Source organism: Malurus melanocephalus, unplaced genomic scaffold (assembly GCF_030028575.1).
Source record: "Malurus melanocephalus ecotype Western Australia unplaced genomic scaffold, MMel_1.1 scaffold_646, whole genome shotgun sequence".
In the NCBI taxonomy this organism is placed as follows: Eukaryota; Metazoa; Chordata; class Aves; order Passeriformes; family Maluridae; genus Malurus; species Malurus melanocephalus.
The window spans coordinates 149,979-155,930 of record NW_026623878.1 but is presented as its reverse complement, the minus strand read 5'-3'; positions in this window follow the sequence as shown (position 1 = coordinate 155,930).

Genomic DNA, 5,952 nt, shown 5'->3' with positions numbered 1-5,952 from the left:
TGTGTGTGTGTGGAGTAATTTTAGAAGTCACTATTAAGGATTTTAGCTTGCAGAGTTGAATGTGAGAGTTAAACTGGACCTGGGTTTGTAAGAAGTGAGCTTAGAAAATGTTTTTGATTACCAGCAGTAGTTCCTTAAATTTGCAGTACATATCTTTAAATGTTYTCAGACTTTTCCAATGGGAGCAAGGTGCTTGAGACCCACAGAAGCTTCAGGTCACTGAACGTGCCAGTTTATGGATTTATTGAGAACTGTTTGTTCTGTGAAGCATGGGATGTGATGTAAGGATCAAAACTTTGTATTCCAAAACACAGTTTCTATCCACAGAATTGTGATGAAGTCACCACTGATTGCTTTAAAATCACATTGTACCTTTGCATTAATTTTTGTGTTTTCTACAAACTCTTGATTACCATAAGCTTGATCTTGCAGTTATAGGTATCTATTTCTATCACTACATGTAGGTGCAGACCTACTGGAGTTAATAATATCACTTTAAAATCTAATTGAAAAGCAATTTTAATCTTCACCTAAAAGCTTAACCTTATTTACTAAAAATTGTATTTGTGCCATTGATAGGGGTAGCTGTCTCACTCTTTTTTCTCACTGGTGTTTGTTGAAAGCCTAAAGGTTTCATTCTACCTTTTTAGCCTACAAAATCAGATTCAGTGTATTGAGGTCTGATAATGAAACAGTAGTGAGAAGATTACATGAATGGCATCAAGAAAATTGAAAACTAGATTTCTGAAAACATGCGGTTGGTAGTAAYAAGGTTTCTCTTTCACTTGTGCTGTTTTGTTGACATATTCCATCTCTAGATTTCTGTCTGGATTTTTGTTTTGGGAGAATTCCTGCATGCCAAAATACAAATGCCACGTAGCAGCTTTCATTATTTTCTCTTTCTGTTCATGCTGTAGGAACAAGTTAAAGCAAAGGACCTGAATATGTGCTATGCTCCAGTAGGATAACAAATGGGCTTGAGAGAGTTTTTAGTGGTTCCATTTGCTAACACTTGTCTAAAAAGGAGACAAAAAAGGACTTTTTTTTTTTTTATTTTATTTTTTTTTATTTGGATGGTTTGTTTTGTCTGTATTTCCTCCATTGCAACTATCAACTCTGTATCTTGGGCAAACACATTCTCAGAGGATTGGATGGRAGCTGTGTTGTATTGTTCAGAGCACTGAGGTGCTGTCTGGGTTTTGCAACTGGAGTTCAGGTTCTTGCTGTCTTACTGATTCTCTGGAATGCTGGACTTCTTTCTTTCTTAATTTCTGTCTGTCRAATGAATAATATTCCTTTCAGATCTCACAAGGGAATTAGGTTCAGTGGGGATTATAAGAAGAAACGTAAGCTACTTTAGAGGTTCACCKCTGTAGTGCAGACTTATTCCAGATAATGCTATGCATTATAGGAGTAATAACTAAATAATTACACAAAAGAAGCATACACCAAATAAATCTCCCTGACACCAAGCTGGCTTAGGTYACAAAATGCAATTGCAAGGGAAAGGTAGGGAGGGCAATCAGTAGTAAGGGTCCAACGCAGAACTTTTCTCCTATATAGAAGACTTTGTAATCTGATGTGCTGTCTTCATCATGCCATCTGCATTTAGACAGCAGAAATTTATATTTCTATTAATACTCTATTTACCATATTTATTTCTGTAGTTCTTGTTTTAATGAGTAATGCTGGAAAGCAGAGGTCAGAATTTTTTTTTTKGCTTGACATGAAATGATTTATTATCAGCTGAGAATCTGGACATTTTTTCCTTTCATTTTACTAATACTTGAGTGAACTGGTTTTGAGCTTTACTATAATGGGATCCTGGGAATATAAACCATGCAAACTCTTTCTTACACGTGACTTGTGAAACAAACATTTGGATTAGTGGAAGTTATAAAAAAATGCAATGTTAAGGTGAGTTCATATTTTTTGTGCTCCATCTGCATTTATTGGTTCTCTGGGGTTAAACACCATAGAGCATAAATGAACAAAAACTTAAAGAGTTTTTTGTTTTGTATTTTACCCCCCTAGGGTTTAATTCCATTTATACTTTATGCTTTCTAACTTCAGAGACCTGGTGAGCCTGGACTCAACTTATACAGAGAAGTTTAGTCAAATTACTCTGTTTTTTTTTTGTAGTTGCCACTTAACCTGATTTGATTGGAGCCTGTTACACAAARGTAATAATTACAGCTGCAAGATGTTGGATTGCAAGAAATTAATACAACTTTAAAGTGGCATATCTCTGTAAAATATGTAAAATATTAAATTCAGAAACCTGTGCTACAATACTCAGATTCATACTGAAACTACCCAAATCTGGAGAAATCAAATTTAAAATAAAAAAAAGAATCAGACTTCTTACACTTTTGTATTCAGAGTAGATCTCTACAGACAGGGACTATACCCCTCAGGACATAAGTCAAAACTTAAAGAACAATTGAACAGAACAATAATGGAGCAAGAGAAAGGCCAGGAAACCTGTTATAGGATAGAATTTCCTACAGCTGAATGTTGGAAGTTTCTTCTCCTCTGTCTTCTATATGATGTCTGAGTACTGGTGTTTGCACTTCTTTTCTTCTCCTTGTCTGGTCACAGATGCCAGCTTACCTTTGTGATTTGGAGCTTATATCCCCAAACATGTCAAACACATGTGCAAGCCTAGAAGTTATAATGGTTCCTTTGCATTACATCCAAGAAAAGAGCCTTTCCCCTAAGCTRTAAGCATTTAAATCCCACCAGAGTATGCCTGTGTTTGTTTATGTAGGTASCAAGCCAACAGCAATAATAATGATAATACTAATGGTAATAGTAATAATAATAATAATAARTTTTTTATGCCTTTCTGTTTTGAGGGAATTCAATGTTTGCTACCCAGTGATTTGCAGAGTGCTTTGTTGACAGCATGTATTGAGTTTTCACCCTGACTGTGGCAAAAAGGACCATTTTGGTGAATTTTAGCCCCCTTACTCAGGATTCAACCATCTCCTTCAATAGGCTGACTGCAGGGCTTCTTCTCCCGTTGCCATCCAGGGTGGGTGCACCTGTGGACTTGGCAGACTTAATAAGTATTTTTCCTGGAAAAAAAAAACCAGCCCAAGGAATAGAGAGGCAAATTCTGCTGGTGTCATTTCAGCGATTTGGTTTGTAGGGAAGCATCACAAACCATTGGATCTGTGCTGCAAACTACAGTGCTGGAATGAGCTGCTGAGCAAAAGGATGAGAACATCTGAGGCTGGCATCCCTCTCGACTCAAAGGTGTTATGAGTGTAGAATMTGAGCATAAATGTATTTATTTCCTCATTTGGGGATTTTGGCAAACTATCAAAGGGCTCAGCTGTGAATTTTCAGAGTGATCCCAAGGTGGGAAACTACTGTTGATCCACGTTGCTGTTGRAAGTGCTGAGGTGCCTCCTTCTCAGGGAGACACACAAGAAGTCCCTGGCACAGTGTGGGGAAGCAGAAGTGATGACATTTTTTCAGTGGTGRATTTTAATGCCATCACCCTGTTTTCATGTTATCCTGCTGGAAATTTGGCTTTTCTGGTGAAAATTAGGCCTTCATGGTTGRTGTAATTATATATATAATTTCACTTGGTTCATAAACAAATTACATGTATTTTTGCAATGTCCATGAACCTAAATTGAAGGCTAAATTAATGGAAGATGAGTGAATAAAGGGACAACATGGTTTGAGTGTAGGAAAGACATATTTTTAAAAGCCACAAAATGAGAGACCTATCCTACTTTGCTTGCACACCCAAAAACTCTTGCTGAGTGTTGCATGTGCAAGGAATGCRGTGCCAGCAGAGAGCAAGTAACTTTCTTTGGAAGTAGAAATGGAAAAGAGTTCTTTTTATGCCAAATTTTACCCCAGAGTGGATAATTACAGCCAAGTTGTAAACCCCTTAAAAGCAATAAGGCACCAGTATAATGAAACACATAACTGAAATTTACTGTACTTGTGTAGATTGCAAGCTTACTTTTGAATATTTAGTGTTCAACTTCTTAAATCTGTAGTGTTCACAGAGGGCTTATAAGTGCTAGAATTTTGATTAACTGTCTCAAATAAACTACTGCTATTGTTATCACTATAAATCTCCCTAACCTAAGAACCTCAAGGAGGCTGATATTTTCTGTGGAAACTGTAATGATTTAGAAGGGCATGAACCCAGCACCCTTTATTTGGAGCTTCCTGTCATTATATAGAAAGTTTCAAGCTTCATTTACATCAGTTATTAGGTCTTATTAGTTTAATATTATTTTTGTGTTGGTTTTATACTGTGTTTATCACGCACATTTTTAGAAGATAGTGCATTTTTCTTTCAGTGGGCCCTAATGGTATAGAGACAACTCTTCACAATGAAACTCACCTGAGACACCTTTAGCCCGGTTGAAAGGATGATGCAGAGGCCTGACCCAAAATCTTCGTAAATAAATGAGAAATTTTATTTTAGAGCTGGTGATAATTTCCCACTGACATCAATGATGGATGTGGTTACTTTGCAAAGTGATCAGTGAAGAGAGGGCCTTAATCCCTGGTCAAAAAGGGCAGTGATTATGGGACAGAATCACGCAGGAAGGGATCATTGGTAATCCGAGGGGAGCTTTCTCTCCTTAAAATTCTCTAAGTGTCCTGCTCTGATTTGTTCAGCTGATTTGTACAGGTCTTTCCCACTTTTGTACATGTGCAGTTTCAATGGTAGAAATGTGTTTCTATCACAAAAGTCACTGCAGTTAGTACTGTTGTTGATGGAATAAGCTTACCAATGTTTCTGTTAAAAGTTTTAATGAGATACTTCTTAAGGTAAAAGCCATCTACACTGAAATTATTACCCTAATACAGCACAGTCTTTAAATGAGCAGTAATATTGTTTGCAAGTGTTTCCTTGACACAGAAGTAGGTGTTTTCCATACAGTGAGGCTTGACTAGGTACATTAGGCTCTCAGAATCTCTGTGAAGCTTATCTCCACTAGCATAAAGGCAAGATAAAAGTTTATTGATCCCTGTCACTCTTGGCCTCAAAGGAACGTGTGATTTACCAGATGTTTAAGAAAACCCAGAACAGTGTTCCTGAATTGCAAAGCAGCTGTGTTTTTCTCTGCTCACGTATTCATTGGCACAGCTGCTTCAGATATCCAGGCATCTAAATTATTCTGACATCAGAAAAAACACTGAAACAGGGACTGATTATGGCCATATTGCTTATGACGGTTTAATGCTTTGGCTGACTGATCACTGGGAAAATCACTCCGTCACCAGGCACGTTGCAGTTCAGASGTAAGCAGAATTCATGTTGAGCCCTAAGAGCTGGGACATTAGGTGCTCTAGAGCATTCTTTCTAATAGCAGTCCTTTTGAAGTCGCTGTCTTAGGAACAGAAGCAGTTTCCATTTCAGCTTCACAGTCTTTTGCTTTGCATGCTGAAAATTTTGGTATTGGCTTGATGGTTCTCAGATGACTACAAAATTGAAAAAAAAAAAAGAAAATATAATGTTAAATATGATGTTAAAAATAGTCTCCAAAAGTCTATTAATTTGCATCTTTTGAATTTCTGCACATTTTTGCTTTCCTTCTCAGTTTTCAGTCCAGGTTGTCTTAAAAGCCACGGGACATTTTAATAATGTTTGGTTACTACTTTTAGTTGATCCCAATAAATCTCATTTGCCTTTTTAAAATCACTTTTGGATCAGCATGAAGTAGAAACACAGCCATTATAGAAAAGTGTCTGAGAACATTTTTGGAGAAAGACAGTCTAGGGGTTATAGCCTAAGCGTCAACTCTGGAAGCAGATCACGAGACCTGGAGACAGTCAGTGCTCCTCCAGTCTGCATTGCYGAGTGACTCCTGGCCCTGTATGAAGAAGGGAGCACAGCAAAGAGCCACTGCCCTGCCTTTCCTGAGGTAAACTCAGGGTGTCTGTGAGGGGCTGTGACTCTGGCTGGATTTG